The sequence below is a fragment of the Microtus pennsylvanicus genome, chromosome 6 (genome assembly GCF_037038515.1).
Source record: "Microtus pennsylvanicus isolate mMicPen1 chromosome 6, mMicPen1.hap1, whole genome shotgun sequence".
Classification (NCBI taxonomy): domain Eukaryota; kingdom Metazoa; phylum Chordata; class Mammalia; order Rodentia; family Cricetidae; genus Microtus; species Microtus pennsylvanicus.
The window spans coordinates 126,836,049-126,854,369 of record NC_134584.1 but is presented as its reverse complement, the minus strand read 5'-3'; positions in this window follow the sequence as shown (position 1 = coordinate 126,854,369).

The window sequence follows — 18,321 nt, the reverse complement described above, 5'->3', positions numbered from 1 at the left end:
AGGTTGCCAGTTCAATGCACACTCCAGCCTCGGTGGGGCCTCAAGCCGTCTGCACCCTCGTGAGCCTCAGTTTCATCTGGGTTCTAGATAGAGAACAAGTCGTCACAATCCTTAAGACTGAAGTGAGAGACAGGACCTGTGGAGGTGGCTCAGTTGGTAAGCACTTGCCTTGGGAGCACAGGGACCTGAGCTTGGTCACCAGAGCACACGTTTTAAAAACAACTGGGATTTGCGGTGCCTGCCTGTATTTCCAGCTCTGGGGAGGCCGAAGACAGGTCCGTCCTTGGGGTTTAGACATGGCTACAGACCTGGCCTTAGAGAAGAAAATGGGCGGCTCCTGGGCTAAGGTTTACACACACACACACACACACACACCGTGCACACTCACACACACACCGTGCACACTCACACACACCACACATACTGCACACACTCACGCCATACACCACACACACACACACCGTGCACACTCACACACACACCCCGTGCACACTCACACACCACACATACTGCACACACTCACGCCATACACCACACACACACACCGTGCACACTCACACACACACACACACACCGTGCACACTCACACACCACACATACTGCACACACTCACGCCATACACCACACACACACACACCGTGCACACTCACACACACACACACCGTGCACACTCACACACACACACACACCGTGCACACTCACACCATACACCACACATACTGCACACACTCACGCTATACACCACACACACACACCGTGCACACTCACACACACACACACCGTGCACACTCACACACACACACACCGTGCACACTCACACACACACACACACCGTGCACACTCACACACACACACACATACTGCACACACTCACGCTATACACCACACACACACACCGTGCACACTCACACACCACACATACTGCACACACTCACACCATACACCACACACACACACACCGTGCACACTCACACACACACACCGTGCACACTCACACACACACACACACCGTGCACACTCACACACCACACATACTGCACACACTCACGCCATACACCACACACACACACCGTGCACACTCACACACACACACACCGTGCACACTCACACACCACACATACTGCACACACTCACGCCATACACCACACACACACACACCGTGCACACTCACACACACACACACCCCGTGCACACTCACACACACCACACAGACTGCACACACTCACGCCATACACCACACACACACACACCGTGCACACTCACACACCACACAGACTGCACACACTCACAAGCACACACACACACCCCGTGCACACTTACACACCACACATACTGCACACACTCACACCATACACCACACACACACACACTGTGCACACTCACACACCACACATACTGCACACACACACACACACCCCGTGCACACTCACACACACACACACCGTGCACACTCACACACCACACACATACTGCACACACTCACACCATACACCACACACACACACACCGTGCACACTCACACACCACACATACTGCACACACACACACACCCCGTGCACACTCACACACACACACACCGTGCACACTCACACACCACACATACTGCACACACACACACCCCGTGCACACTCACACACACACCGTGCACACTCACACACCACACACATACTGCACACACTCACACCATACACCACACACACACACACACCGTGCACACTCACACACCACACATACTGCACACACACACACACCCCGTGCACACTCACACACACACACACCGTGCACACTCACACACCACACACATACTGCACACACTCACGCCATACACCACACACACACAGAGTAAAGCAGCAGGCAAATAGGAGGACTAGCTGTGTAATTCAAGCCCCACCCTGCAAGGTTAAAGTACGACTTTAAGTGTTTGAATGACTTGAAATGATGAATGGAGTTCTTATGTTTTCTCCGCATCCACACACACACACACACACACTTGCACCTGTCATAGTCTTCCAATCGTGGTTAATTAAGAAAAAAAAACCTCTCTTCCTGATTTAGTGAAAGGTCCGGGTTTTAATGTGATTCAGGTCAGAGCTGCCCTTTCTGTGTGGGGTAAAATTACGTAACTAACTCCTGAAATAGGATTACAGGATGGGCAAGACGATGGCATTTCCAGCGGGTAATGCGTCTGGTTGTCTTGGCCTCCGAGGGCGAGCCCCACGCAGATGTTTATTCTGTACTCAAATAGGGGCCCAAAAGAGACAGATGAATGCCATTTTGGTGTGTGCAATTATCAAGGGGGAAGCCCTGTTAACTGCACTGCTTAGCCCGATTTCCATGAATTGCCTAATAATAGCTAAGTAGATTTTGAGAAATTGGATTTTCCCTACTTCTCCTCAAGCAGGATCCAAAAACAGGAAAAGCTCAAATATGGTTAGCAGGGCTCTTTCCTGCAGGCCGTCGTGAAACTAAATGCAGATCACGGGCTGGGTTGGTTTCTTATTTTCATTTCCCATTTTGAGATGCACACGTTGAACACTGGACGGCTCTGCGGGTCCCTGACTTAAGTAGTGACTATTGATTGACTAGTTAGAACTTCCCTGCCTTATGAATTGCTCTCCGGAGGTGCACAAATGAGCAAATCAATGCTCTTAGTTGTGTTTTATACACAGACTTCATACGGAATTGGCTTCCCAAACACCGGACACAAAAGATATTTTAGAATGCCATTAGTTAAGGGATAGAATTTGAACGGGGCTAATTATATTAAGGCCAATCTTGTTCAAAATAATGCCAAGCATGTGATGAAGTCAGTGGTTGACACAGAAAGTCAGCCATCAAACACTAAGTACGGCTTTCTCTTGTGTGTGTGTGTGTGTGTGTGTGTGTGTGTGTGTGCACGCATGTGTATGTGTGCGTGTGCGTGTGTGTATGTGTATGTATGTATGTCTCCGCATGCGCACGTGTATTCGGGTAGAGGTTAGAGGTCAACTTTGGGCATTGCCCCACAGGTGCCAGTGACCTTGCTTTTTTGAGTCAGTATTGCTTGGTGGCATGAAGCTAGCCAGTTAGACTATGATGGCTGGATGGTGAGTCCCAGGGATGCCCGCTCCATCTCTGTCCTCCCCATTCTTTCCTCCCAGCAATGGGATTATGAGCAAGTGCCGCTACATCACCTTTTCTTACATGGGTGCTGGTCTTGAACTCGGGTCCCCATGCTTGTCCGGCAAGCACTTTACCAACTGAGCCCTCTCTTCAGTCACCAAGACTCTCTTTGAAGCAGAAATGCCCCCCTTAATCACTGCCTTCTTGCTACCAAGCACATACGAAGTAGAATAACATTGAGCTGTAGTTTTCTGATAGACATGACTATGAGCAAGCGGTGTGGGTCATCTGAGTATTTATCTGAGATAAATCTGATCACTTATCTAGAACATGCCCCCGCCTCGTGCTCAAGCAAAGTTGAATACAATAATGCGGGAAGCATTCTATTGAGCAGTTGACTTCGCCCTGCGTTGATTCACAGCTGTGCATGCCAAGGAGATCTCCAGCGAGGTTGGTGGCATGAACTTTATAAGTAACTTTCGGAACCCCACCACTCCTGGCTGCCCGTAATGCCCCTCCCATGTCTTATCCCCACCTAGAACCCTTGGCTTCAGCCATCTAAATCGTATCAGACCAAATCACAACTCTTGTCTCTCCATGTTAACTGAACATGCTCCTGGGCCAAGGAAACTCAGCCCCCTGAGAATCCCTTCATGTTCACCTCATGGTGGCCCACAACACCCAAGAGTGGCACTGCCCACACTGGGCTGGGAAAGCAGGGCTCAGAAGCCATCTCTCTCACCTCTCTGGTCCCTGTCTTGGAGCCTTTGAACTTTCTCTTCCCAAGCACCAGCTGAGGTGTTTCTACAAGTTCATCATTCCCTAAGGACCAAAGAGGGTTGCAGCTGCCTTCGATCCTCCTGAAATTTCATTAACCACAAGAATAAACCCTACACACAAATCAGTTCCAAAGGACTTCATGTGAGAGACCTGGACATTTGAAACCATGAGAGTGTTAAAATAAAACACAGGGGAAATATTTCAAGGTTTTGGCAAAGGCAAAGGCTCTCAAAAGGACTTCTATTGCCAAAAAAGGAACAGCAAGAGAAGAAATAGTAAGAATTGACCAACAGTTGTGTTGGAGACATAGCTTAGCTATTCAGACTGACTCCTGCCCTTGCAGAGGACCCAAGTCCAGTTCCCAACACCAATGTCAGGCCCCTCACAACCACTAATAATTCCAGCTCCAAGAGATGCAGTGACTCTTCTGACCTCTGCCAGTACTGCACTGACATGCACATATGTGTACATAGACACACATAAATAAATAAAAATAAAATATAGGAAATGAAAAATAGGTTGCTGAAATTTAGAAGGAGGAAACAATTGTCAGAGCAGAAAGACACACTACAGAATGGCGGGAAACATTTGCCTGATTATGTGTCTGATGGAGGAATACACACAAAACACTTAAACACACACACACAATCATCCGATCAATAAATGGACAAATAAACTGAACAATAATTCTCAAAAAGACATCCAAATAGCCAATAAGCCCTGAAAAGTGATCATCATCCTTAGCAAATCCAAATTAAAACCGCACTGGCCTTCCGTCTCGTCCCAGTCAGAACAGAGGATGGCAGACCTGGTGAGGATGGAGGAGGTGGCATTTACACACTGCTGGTGGGGATCTAAGTGGGCACAGCCAATCTAGGAGTCCTAAGAAAGCTCAAAATAAGTCTCCCATATGATCTGAAAATCTCCTGAAGGAATAAATCAGCATACATAGAGACACCTGCACCTCTATGTTCATGGTTGAAGAAGTCACAATAACCAAGGTATGGACCCCCTGAGCATATGAATAGATAAAGACAATGTGCTTCATCTACACACAGAGTTTTATCTAACTCCCCATAATAATATGTCATTTGAAGAAAACTCACGGAATTAAATAAACAACTTAAGGCAAACTCTGAAGGACAATATTGCAAGTTTAATCTATATATTTATGGCATTGAAGTGTTACTGGTGGTTGGTGTCTAGCCTGGGTATTTCCAGGTTCTTGGCTTCTTATTCAAGAATGACATAAAATCCTGTACAGATGTAAAGTACTGTGTCTTATTTTAGTTAGGGTTTTTTACTGCTGTGCAAAGACACCATGACCATGGCAACTCTTATAGGGTAAGGGGCAGCTTGCTTACAGTTTCCGAGGTTCAGCCCATTATCTTCATGATGGGGAGCTTGGTGGTATGCAGGCAGATGTGCTGCTGAACCTCAGAGTGCCACTTCTTGTAGACAACAAGAAGTCAACTGTAACACAGGGCAGTGTCCTAGGCGTAGGAAATCTCAAAGCCCGCCCTCATAGTGACACACTTCCTCCAACAAGAATATATCCACTCCAACAAAGCCACACCTCCTAATAGTGCCTCTCCCTATGAGATTATGGGGGCCAATTACATTCAAACTACCACACACTGCCAAAGCAATAGATAAAAATCACAACATTGCAAGATAGTAGCTGTCCGCAGAGTGAAGATGCTTCAGGGCCCCAGTGCTTGTCGGGACTTCTTTTTATGGGGCTCAAGAGGTGTTTGGTTGCTAAATTGTAGTTTGCTTAGTTCTCTATCTTGATTAGATTATGTAGACATTTCTCTATGCACATGTCCCTTTCCATACTATATGTGATTTTAAGCCTGTGTGTCCAATTGTCCATAAACATAAAATGGTAAATAGGGGATTCTCCTTAAAAGTTTACTTGGGGAACACAATTTTGGCTCATTGTGTCAGCAAACAAAATCGGTTTAGGCCAAATCATCCCTCCTGGAGGGAGAGAGAGAGAGAGAGAGAGAGAGAGAGAGAGAGAGAGAGAGAGAGAGCTAAAGAGGTGCATGTAGCTCCATGCACGCAGGAGTTCTGGATTGCTCATCGTTGCTAGGTGCGCTCTTTGGAGAGTGGTGTGTCTGCATAACACCTATATAGGTATATAGGTAAGGGTCTCAGGATGCTAACCGCATTGTTAGAAGAGGGGCCTGTGCATGGAATCCCAGGTTGCTAAATTATTCTCCATGTTTGCCCATCTTCAAAGTAGAAAGCGACTACACAGAGATAAAGAGACCAGGGAAGGCTGGAAGAACAACGAAGGGCTATAGGGGAATAAACCTGAGCAAAGTACATAAAATTCAAGTATAATGGTTTGATTGAGAATGGCCCCACTGGCTCGTGTGTTTTAATACTTGGTCCCCAGTGCAGAGAACTATTTGGGAAGAACTAGGAGAAGTGGCCTTGTTGCAGGAGGTGTGTCACCAGGGTGGCCTTTGAAAGGCTCATGTGATTCCCAGTAAGGTCTTGGCTTCCTTTTTGCGTGCGGGTCAGGATGTGAACGTCCAGCTGCTGCTCCAGCACCACACCTGCCTGCCTGCTGCCTGCCTGCTGCCGTGCCCCTCATCACTATGGCTCTGGAACCCTCAGCCTCTGGAGCTGTAAGTGGTAAGTAAGCCCTTCCTTCTATAACTCGCCATGTTCATGTGCTTTTATTACAATAACAAGAAAGACAAAGCTATAATGAAACCTACCCTTTGGCACACTAGCTAAAAGGTCTAGGAACTCATTGGTCCACCTCCCCACTCCTTACTGAAATAAGCAATGTGGTTCTATTTTCCTTATCTCCATACTCATTAATATCATGTCTGAGTGATTAGGTTTAGGCCAGATGCATGGCCTTTCATCGTCCATACCTAAAGATAATCTGAACAGACGGACAAACATTCCTTGGAAAGCAAATGGATGAACTTATTTGACGGAACACGCCTATGTTTCTTACACTTTATCACAAGCCATTATGGGATGTGGCATTCCCCTCTGTGTGCTGTGAACACCATTGGTTAATAAAGAAGCTTCTTTGGGCCTATTGCAGCATAGAATAGGGCAAGGTGGGAATTCCAAGCAGGAGGAGAGAGTAGGAGGAGTCAAGGAGAAGCCATGTAGCTGCTGCAGGATGCAGGACAGAACCTTACCAGTAGGTCACAACCACATGGCCATACACAGATTAATAGAAATGGATTAATTTAAGATGTAAGAGCTAGCTAGAAATATGCACAAGCTAATAGGCCAAGCAGGTGTTTTACGAGCCATTATTTTAGGTCTGGGCGACCGGGAAATTAACAACAGCCTCCGCCAACAATTATGAACATTTTAAATGAGTTTTCTCCATAGACTAAAACACTGTATGTGTGTGAGGGTATTCTTGGGGTTCTGGGGTTCAACACAGGGTCTCTGACCTGCGGTACCATTGAGTTACTCATGGTTTTGTTGTTTGTTTGTTTGTTTGAGACAGGGTTTTGCTATGTAGTCCAGGCTGGCCTGGAACTTGACATTCTCTTGCTCCATCTGAGTACTGGAATGGATAAGACGTGTGTACCACCACGCCCATCTGTGTATTGTGTTTTAATGGAATTCATTTTAAAGCCCCTACCCTAAGAGTCAGCTATATTCCACGTTCACAATAAACAGACAAGGCCAAATACAGACAAGCTGGTGCTCACAACCATTTTGATCGACTCGAGTGTCCAGAACAGTCTGGAATGGAAATGTTCTTTTCAGACTTTGTTCTGTTCACATTCTGTACAAACTCCCTCAGCAGCGCATGTGTTGGTCTCGGTGCCCAGAGAAGTCCCAGGGAGGAGCGGGGAGAGTCGGAATTTCCTGGCGGAACTTGTGGAAATGAGTCTCAAGGCTAGCAAAATATATACTCAATGTTTTGATTCCCATCAGAAATGCAGCTTCCGCGCTCACGGCATGTCACTTTGCCGTACCGCCGACAGCTTTGTGGGGCTTCACTCCATTTAAAACAATCTTATCTCACAAGGAAATGTGACAGCTCCGAGAGAAATAAAGACAACTTCTCGAGTCGGTGCAGAAATTATTTCCAGTTTTCATGGAAGTCATCCGTTCAGTACAAAGGATCAGACAAAGCAAATTGTGAGGCAAAACCACCAGAAAAGCGGAAATGAAGTGATAGAAGAAAATACGTAAACAAGATAAATATGAGGCTATTTAATAATCTAAAAAGCAGGAATAATAAACACTAATCATGAATACTTAGCTGGTCTAAGACACCACATACCTAAAAACTTCAAGAATCAAAGGGAAACTCATAAATAATTGCAATAAACAGGAAGGGAGGTGGGCGGAGGGGGGCTCAGTAGCTTTACACACACACAGACATACACACACACACACACACACACACACACACACAGAAATCAGTAGAAAAATAGAAATCTTTTTCACCTCTCACTTTTCTCTCGACTGTTCTTTTAAGAACTAGGTTTTCTTTGAAGATGTTTTATCTCACTGGGTTTTCTCCCTGTAAATTCCCTTGGAGACCAGAGCAAGCAAGGGAAGTGCTCTGGGACCAAGGTATGTGTGTGTGTGTGTGTGTGTGTGTGTGTGTGTGTGTGTGTGTTTGTGTGTGCATGTGCGTGCGTGTGTGCGTATACATGCGTGTATGTGTGTGCATGTGTGTATGTGTGTGTGGTGCGTGTGTTTGTGTGTACGAGTGTGTGTGCGTGTGTGTGCATGCACGTGTGTGCATGCATATGTGTGCATATGTGTGTGCACGTGTGTGTGCATGTGTGTGTGTGTCTCAGAAGGAATGCCCTCCTCTCCTGCCCAGCATCATCTCTCCCTGGACGGGAAGGTGAGGAGCACACCTGTGTGAGCTCTCTGCCCAGACAGGATTGGGAAACGCCTAGTCATCCCAATGTGGTGCGCAGGGAAGTTTGGTCTGCTTGTGCAGCACACTGTGCGGAGTCGAAGACATGCATTTTGTGACTGTGCTTTTCCCTGCAGAGCTTTAGTAAGAATCTGTGTTCCTTTAAACTCTCAACCAAGGTCACAGAAACGTCATTCGTTCTTCTATGTATGTGCACTTTCGAGGGACAGAAATAATAACAAAACCAAAGCGACTATTGTCTGACCACAGCTCAAACACACAGGGGCACAGTGCTGGCTGGCTCTGCTGCCCAGGTGATCCGGCTGCTGCTCTGAGGCCTGGGTCGGACTCAGGAGTCAGGTTTCCCATTTTCAGATATGAGAAAGTCCTCCTAACTTTGGTTGACCTCAATTTTTGCTTCTGTAAAATGGGCATTCAGCTAGACAATGTGGCCCAGGACACAGCCCTCAACAACAGTTCTGCATGAATGGTTAATTCTAGACCATAATCACGGGAAAACACGGAGGAGAATGGAGACCGTGAGACCTGAGAGGTGCAGCTGTCTTAACAATGTCACCACAGGATTTCAGGGCTAGCAAGCAGCATCCCTCAGCACAGCAGGGAACTGGACGAGGGAAATGGGGGGAAAGACAGATGGATTACAATACAGTCCTGATCTCGAGAGGGATCTGTTCTGGACTTTTCACCACCTATAGTTGACTGTCCAGGTTGCTCCAGTGGTTATGGAAGGGTGGGATTAGAAGCAAAATCCTCGGGCTGGGGAGAGGGCTCACCGGGTGGAGAGTGAGGATGTGAGTTTTCACCCCTACTACCCACACACAAATCTGGGGATAGAGCCATAATCCAAGCCCTGTAAAAGCAGAGATGGGAGGAGTCCTGGAGCTCCATGGCCAGCCAGCGCAGCCAGTCTGTGAGAGTTCAGGTTCAGGGGGAGAGAAAGAGAGAGAGATCGACTCTGCCTCACAAAACAAGTCAGGGACTGGAAAGACAGTTCAGCAGATAAACACACTGCTGTTCTTGCAGAGCACCAAGGTTTGGCTCTCAGTATCCATACGGCAGCTCAGAATGGTCCTTAACTCCAGTTTCAGGGGATCAGTGTTCTCTCTTGGCAACACGGTTACCAGGCAAAACACACATACACAAAATAAATATTTTAAAATAATAAAGCAAAGAGTGACTGAGGAACACACCTGGTATCAACCTCTGACCTCCACATATGTAAACATGGATATGCATACAAACACATACATAAACACACACACACGAGAGAGAGAGAGAGAGAGAACATTCTTTCTTCAAACCAAGAGATACTGCCTGTGGTTAATTTCATGTGCCAACTTGAGTGAATTATGGGATGCCCAGATTACTGGTAAACATGCTGTGCCTAGAGAGGATGTTCCTGGAAGAAGTTAGCACTTGTGTTGGCAAACTGAGTTCATATAACCTTCAGAATGACAAAAGAACAGTAAAAACAGTAAAGGACAGGATTGCTCTCTGAAAACAAACTTGATGTGGGAGTGATTTCTTTTTAATCTGTTGCTTTTATTGGTTAATTAATAAAGAAACTACCTAGGCCCATTTGATAGGCCAACCCTTAGGTGGGTGGAGTAAACAGAACAGAATGCTGGGAGAAAGAAGCTGAGTCAAGGAGTCGCCATGATTCTCCCACTCCAGACAGACACAGGTTAAGATCTTTCCTGGTAAGCCAGCTCGTGGGCTACACAGATTATTAAAAATGGGTTAGATCGATATGTAAGAGCTAGCCAATAAGAAACTGAAACTAATGGGCCAGGCAGTGTTTTAAAAAAATACAGTTTCTGTGTAATTATTTCGGGTAAAGCTAGCCGTGCAGGCGGCCGGGTGCTGGGGACGCAGCCCACCGCTCTTATTACAACACAAACTAGGGCTTTCGTGTTTAGCCATAGGCACCTCTGGATCTCAGCTGTCAGCTGGAACTGGACACCATCAGGCACCTCGTCCTCCAGCCTTGAGGTTTCCATGGGGGCTATGCCCCTGCTGCCCCTGCCGCTACTGGTGCTGCTGGGCTTCTAGCTCTCAAGCGAAAGGTTGTTAATGTCTCAGCATAACCAAGTCCCTCACAACAAATCTCTTCCTCTCTATGCCTCTGTACTGCCATGGTTTGAAGAAAGGTTGCATGTTGAAATTCTGCTGGTAGTACAGTTGGAGGTATCAGGAGGTGACTAGGTCATAAAGGTTAGTCCATCATGCATGGGTACCTTTAAGAAAGGGACCCTGGGATGGTGGGCAGGGCTGAAGAGACCACTCCGTAAGTAAAGTGCTTACATTCCAAGCATGAGGACAGAGATCAATCCACATTCAAAAGCCAGCTGAGTGGTGGTGGCGCACACCTTTAATCCCAGCACTCAGGAGGCAGAGGCAGGTGGATCTCTGTTTGTTAGAGGTCAGCCTCTTCTACAGAGCTAGTTCCAGAACAAGCTCCAAAGCTACAGAGAAACCCTGTATCAACCCTCACCCCACAAAAAGGAAAGAAAAGGTGGAGTAGTTTATAATCCCGAGTCTGGGGAGGTGGAGATAGGAAGATTTCCTGGGGTTTGCTGATTTGCCTACTTGGTGAACCCCAGGCTAACTAGACACACAAAATAAAATAAGGTGAACAGAGTACAAGGGACCACACACATGCACATGTGTACACTAGGCATGCCACACTGTCACACACAGAGGAAGGAACCTTCTCCTATGGCCCTTCTATCGTGTTAGACTCAGGAAAAGCAAGGTCATATATGACCCAGAAAGTAGCTCTGTCCTTGCCAGGGATTCTTCTCTCCAGCGTCACAACCTGAGATATCTCAGGCTCTGCAGCAAGGCCAAGACCTGAGATAGCTCACTCTCCATATGGTGAGAAATAAATACTTGCTCTTTATGAGCCTCCTGGTTCTTTGTGTGAGCCCCAATCAATGCAGAAAAATCCCTGTGACCAAGACAACAAAACCCTACATGCTTGATTCCCACCTCTGCCACACCGTATGACCTTGGGGACTACGGATCACCTGAAGGTGGTGATTTTAGCACAATCCATGCCATTGGCACGTAGCGAACTCTCCATAAATATTATATGCTATACATTAGTATTACCGGTTCTCTCTCAGATTCCCAAACTTAAGTATTAAGCACTTAGATGATATTTCCATAATGAGGTCAGCTCAAGGATGCTGTGTTGGCCCTGGGCCCACCTATTCCTGTACCTATCATAACTGGAGCACTTCAGCCAAGCAGCCACATTCCAGAGAGAGAGAGAGAAAGAGAGAAGTTTGGCTATAAAAATAGTACTCTCCCTACTCACTTTCGTCCCAATCTTCTTCTCAACTCCCTTCCTTTTCTCGTTTGCACAATGCCCAGGATGCCCAGGAACTGGTGATCCCTGAACCTGCCATACTTCGGCACGGAGGAGGGGCTCCTCCTCCGGAACTGTGTTATCTTTAGCAGAAGCCGGGGGTCCAGAGGCAATAACCATTTCAGACTAGCCAGAAGGACAGGAAAGAAGGACAATAATGTTAGTCAGGTAGCTCTTCCTGCCTTATCAGCACCAGCAAGCACTGCACCAGAGGGCAGGATAAAAAGAGGAATTAGGAAATAGCTACCTTCAGGAGGTACCGGGGCTTCCAAATTAGATAGGCAGTTGTTAAATAGATTGTGTGAAAAGACGCAGCTTTTAGCTCAAACATGACCTTCAAAAAGCTTTCCCCTTAGATTTCCAAGTAAAAAGCCCCAAATATTTCAAAGAGCAGATCCAAACACTAAGCGTGTCATCTCGGCCCCCACCCCTGCGGGTAGGGCACACCACAGACCGTTCTCCATAATAGCCTCATTGGTTTTTATTACACGTTATCATGTACCCTAACGTTCTTTATCACACCACGAGGACAGGCTCCCTTTATCACGGCTTATCTCATTCTGAAGCTGTCCAATCCATATCCACTGGGCCAGGCTGTATTTCTAAATGGCAGCACGGAACAACATACAATAAACAAGAACAGTGCTGCCACGCTGATCAATGGGGAGATAGAGAGAATGTGCCCAGCCAGAGAAATCAACTGGGCTTGGCAGAATGTCTTGTTAATCTGCAATGTGGTGGGGAGTGATTCATCACCCGGCAGATCATCCTCACAACTGTTTGACACAACCAAAGATTCCTTTGGGACGTGGCTCCCAACTACACCCCAGCGGATGCTGTCACTGTCCTTGGGGGTGCTTGGGAGGTTTAGCTTAAACTGATCTTTTCCAGAGCTACATTTTACAGGTCCTGGGCCTGGAGCCCAGTAATTGAGCTGGACTGTGTGCACTGGCATCGTTCTCCCCACGATGAGATTGAGACACAGACTCTTCTATTGTTTCCTAGTTTGTAACTCACCTAGGAGACCTCAAAACTACGGAGGCCACTGCTGGGTCCTGGATGTCTTCATCGCTCCCTTGTTTTGCCCGGCACTTTCTGAGGTGGACCATCTGGGTCTTGTGTGAAAAGCTTTGCATGGGCTAAGAGGAGTAAACACACGCAGCTTGTTTCCACAAACAAGCATTCTGAATCCAACAGCTTTCTTCAACTTCAGCAATCCTGTCGAGTATAATGATCGAAATGGAGTTATATGATGGTCTAGTTAAAAAGCCTATTATAATAAAACATTAAATTCTACCAAATATAGCAAGACACACATGCTCTTTTACTTCTTAAGGAAAGGCCAAAAACCATTTCTGAATTAATAAAAATAAAGGATTAAAACACATACATACCCACACACCTTAATCTGAATAAGGCAATAGGAATTCATTTCTCTGTTGAATTCACCAGGGGCATAAAAACTGATCAGTAAGTTTCTTGGTTTTTTATTTGTCTTTTGGTTGGTTTGTTAGTTGGTTGCTTGCTTGTTTGCTTTCTTGCTTGCTTGTTTTATTGGTTGTTTGGTTGGTTGATTGGCTGGCTGGTTGGTTGGTTGGTGTTGGAATAGGGTCTCACAGTGTATTCCTGGCTGGACTGGAGCAATCTGTGTAGACTAGGCTGTTCTCAAACTCACAGTGATGGTGGGCAGGGTAGCATACACCTTAAATCTCAGCACTCGGGAAGTTTCCTAATCTTGTCATCCCTGTGTCTGTAAACCAGGGACAAAATTAGCCCACAAGTTATGACCTTGCAGAGGAATTAAGAGGTCAGTGACCAGGAGGGACTCCATGACCCCCTCACTAATCAGAGGGGCTGCAATTCACAGGCAATCGAGCAGAAGCTATTTCCTTTCTAAGGCTATTGAACCAGCATAACAAAGCCCTGAATTTTGTGGCTATGTTGATTTAGTCAAACCCTATATGAGCTCACTGTCTTTGGAGAGGAATGGTTAACTTCAGCAGCAAATGTCCTTGATGTCATGGGAACCAGCCCTGATACTTCCCCCACACCTATTTACAGTTCTGAAAACCCAGCTGAAGGATAGCTGCTCTTTACCTGATTGTACCTAGGGTAACCCAATGAGGTAGACAGAGAACAGCCTCCTCAACCCAGAATCCAAAAGGAAACAAATAGTTACTATTTTGTCTTGTTTTGCCAGAGAGATCAGAGAAGGATATATTTGGAAATGCTGGATCTGAAGACTCCTTGCTTTAAGAAGAGAATGTCTGTCAAAAATAAAAGTCTAGTGCTGGGGAGGAGCTTCACCAGAATGCTTGAAGGCCCCGGTTCAATCCCCAGCACCACATAAACCAGGGATGGTGAGGTACTCCAGTTGTCCCAACACTGGGGACGTGGAGGCAGGAGAACCAGAAGTTCAAGGTCGTTGTCAGTTATGCAATGAATTTAAGGCAAGTCTGGGACACATGAGACCCGTCTAAAAAGTAAATTAAACAAATAGATTTGTGAGAGACCCAACCGGGAAGACGGAGAACTCTGTAGAAGGCTGCCACAGTGGGAGCAGTTCTACAGATGGCTGGGTCTCTCACCTCACTTAACTCCAAAATCCTATCACAGCCCCTTCTCCAATTGTCCAGGGAGAAAAGCTTTATGATACACGGTCTTACCCTTTGATTCGGTATTCTAACAGAAGTATAACTATGTTACACAACTGGACACTTAAGAGACAATAAGTTCCAAAGTAACTTGTTTATTGTGATTTTTTTTTACATATATGCATTGGCATCTTGCTTAAGATTAACTACCACTTCTAAAGGCAAGTCTCTTTTATTGGTACTTGGCAACCAAATTATTTTGACACAGCTGGATCAAAGATAATAGATTCTTATCCAATAGATAAGAATAAGTCAAGTTGGGACTTCTATGCTTTCAGTAAATATCCTTAGACCTTGTCTTCCTGCCGGCTGTGGAAAACAACAGGCACACCCTTCACTCTGTTAGGAGGAAAGGACCAGTGGTCTTACCCATGTAGCTGAACCATCATTAGAAAGACAGTTGAGCTGAACACCAGCAGTTCAGTCCAATGTGGCCAGCAGAAAGTCGTTCCTAACATGTGAGATATGCCTGATGGAAGAGTCTGTGATAAATCTGGGGACGCACAGAAGTAAAGCTGCAGTTTCGGTAAAGACTTCATAGCCCTTGACAACTCGTGTAGAAAATGGATACAGGAACACGGCTTGCTTCTCTGTCTTGGGCCAATGAACTGCATCACACTCCCATACAAGCTGGGGGAACATATCTCCCAAATTGCAGATTTTTTAGAACATTATCCCAGAAACCAAAGCCAATGGGACACTCCAGATGTGTGTGTAATCCTCATTAACTCAAACTGTAGCCCTGCAGAGCTGCTAGGAACTGACTTCCTTGAGCATATATTTCTAGCTCTAGGTAATGTGGGAAAAGTGGGTAATGAAAGGTTGGCAGCTGGAAAGCTGATGTGTTGGAGAACCCAAATCATCAGCTAGAGGAAGAGCAAGAAGACCTGGGATTAGTAAACCAGGTGAGAAATGCATCCAAGCCTTTTTCTCTGCTGTTCTAAACAGGGTTAACCATGTCTGCTGTTCTAAACAGGGTTAACCATGGTGGCATCTTTTAGCTTTTCTTTTCTATTTCTTTATTTATATATCCATACGCTTGTGTGGACATATGTGTGGAGGCCAGAGGTCCATATCAGATATCTTCCTGCCTCTTAGGCTTTGAGGAGGAGGATAGAGCTGCTTGCTTGATATTCAAAGGAAACAGTCAGGAGAGAGAGCTTTGGTTGCGAGACAATGCTGGGCAGTGGTGGCGCAAGCATTTAATCCCAGCACTCAAAAAAAACAAGAGGCAGGTGGATCTCTGTGAATTTGAGGCCAGCCTGGTCTACAAAGCGAGTTTCAGGACAAGCTCCAAAGCAACACAGAGAACCCCTGTCTTGGGGGGGGGATAAAAAGGCATCAGTATCTCCAGATCTCTTTCCCGCCTCATCAGCTCAGCTGCCTTCCTTTCCTGGTCTCCATCACTCATCACCAATGTTCACTTGGTACTTGTTCTGCCTGACAGGGTCAATGGTCTGTCTGTGTCAACTTCCTGTGCACTAAGAGCGGGTGGTAAAGGCAGCACAGGAGCCCACCGAGTAGACCACAGAAGGGACCCATGTCACACGCCTGTAACCCTCAGACCACACAGCAGGACAGTAAGCAGGAAATGTGTAACTCAGACAGTAAGCAGGAAATGTGTGTTGATGAAGTAGGTGTTGGTTTTCGAGGCCGAATAGGCAAAGACCCCATTATCTAAGCCACAAGCAGGGAGGAAACCAGAGTAGGCAGTCTTTAAATCCCCCAAGGGCTTCACGCCTCTAATGATATCTACTGATTTGCTGTCAAATGTCCCAGGAATGTGGACCTTAGCACAGCCCGTGAGCCAAGCAGGAGCTTCCTGACACACTAGCAGAACAGGTAAACAACTCCTGGAATGAGGCCTGGACAAAGGCTCTGGAGTTTTCAGCCCTGTAGATAATCCTTGATGAAAATTGGTGTATTAATATAAATTCTTCATCCATATTAATTCTGTTAACATTTTGATACTTGAAAATAATACAACTACATTTGTATAAAATATACTATATGGGTCTCTGCCTTGGCGTACTGTAATTGCTTTTGCCTGAAATAGTTGGAGGTCATTAGTTGACATTTTTCTCCACACCTCACAACCCTACAAACATTGTCATGGAGCCTGTGTGTGGCTCCCCTCTTCTCCTCAGCCACCATTGACTTACTGTTTGCCAAATTTGGCTTATTCATAGGAAATTCAATAAATACTTGTTAAGAGGTTGCTAAATGTCAGTCAGCAACCTACAGAGTGGTGCTTTAAACTTGTGACCTAGATTAGAGTTCAGAAAGCAAGTGTGACTCAACAGCTAAAGAAAAATAAACGTTCTCCCAGCTCCAGAAAGATTTTCCCAAAGGAAACCCACCCCAGATGAAAGCCGAGGGGGCTGCAGCAGCTTCAAGTGAAAAGTAACGGTTTGAGGTTGGGGCTGCAATTCGGTGACAGGCACAAAACTGCCTGGGGTTCCACCCTCAACCCGGTAAGAAGCCAGTGGTAGTTTCGTCAAGGATATTTTCCAGCCAGAAGAGGCTGGTTGTGGGAAAGTGAGGAGAAAGAGGGAATGTATTGTGGGTAGAACAAGTTCAGGCTGACCTAGATAGTACAGGGTACGAAATAAGGAGGAAAGACAGAAGGAAGAGAAGGAAGAGGGGAGGGCGGGAGAGGGGAAGGGAAGAAACAAGCCAGAAAGGGAAACAAGGGCATTGAGAGAGGAAAAAGGAAGGAGAACAGAGGTAGAGAGGCAGAAGAGAGCGGGCAGAAAGGGAAGGTAATGTCAAAGCCCTATGAATACTGGGGTGTGAAGGTATTTAGAGCTGATCTGGGTGTTGGGGCAGCCGTGATAATCTAAGTCTGGGCAGGTCACCCAAAGGAAGTTCTTCACTTCCAACCATTATCACCTGGGACTCTGGCCAACCATAAACTGTCAGGAGCCAATTTCCTCCTAAAATCATTACAGGAACCATCACCCTGGGGAGCCTGCAGAGAACCCCACACCCCTAATTGTGTTAAGAATCGTTCTATTGACAGAGCCTACCCCACACCCAAATTGGCTGTTTATGGAGAGCTATCTATTAGTGGAACCCACCCCACATTCCAAACTATCTAGGGAACTAAGTGTGTCAACTCGTGACTTCTTGGCCTACAGTGACCTGACCAAAGGTAACCTCCTGGCTACGTGACCAACGAGGACCATGTGACCAATGTAAACCATGCGGCAAGAGCCCAGGCCCCTGTGCCCATCCCCCAACTCTTTACCATATATAAGCTGTACCCCATCTCTAATAAACGGAGGCTTTGACAGGAACCCCAGCTTAGCCTCCTTCTTGTCTCCTAGCTCATATCTTACAGGTAGTGCCTCTCCAGGACCCTGGAATAACTGACTGCAGGGTGGGTTACAACCGCTAGACTGAATAGCCCACCCAAGGGCAATCAACAATAAACTCAAATAAGAGGCCTGAGTCCCTGTAGTTTACCCTGAAGCAATACCTGGTAGCAGGAAAGAACCACAAGCTGAGATAAC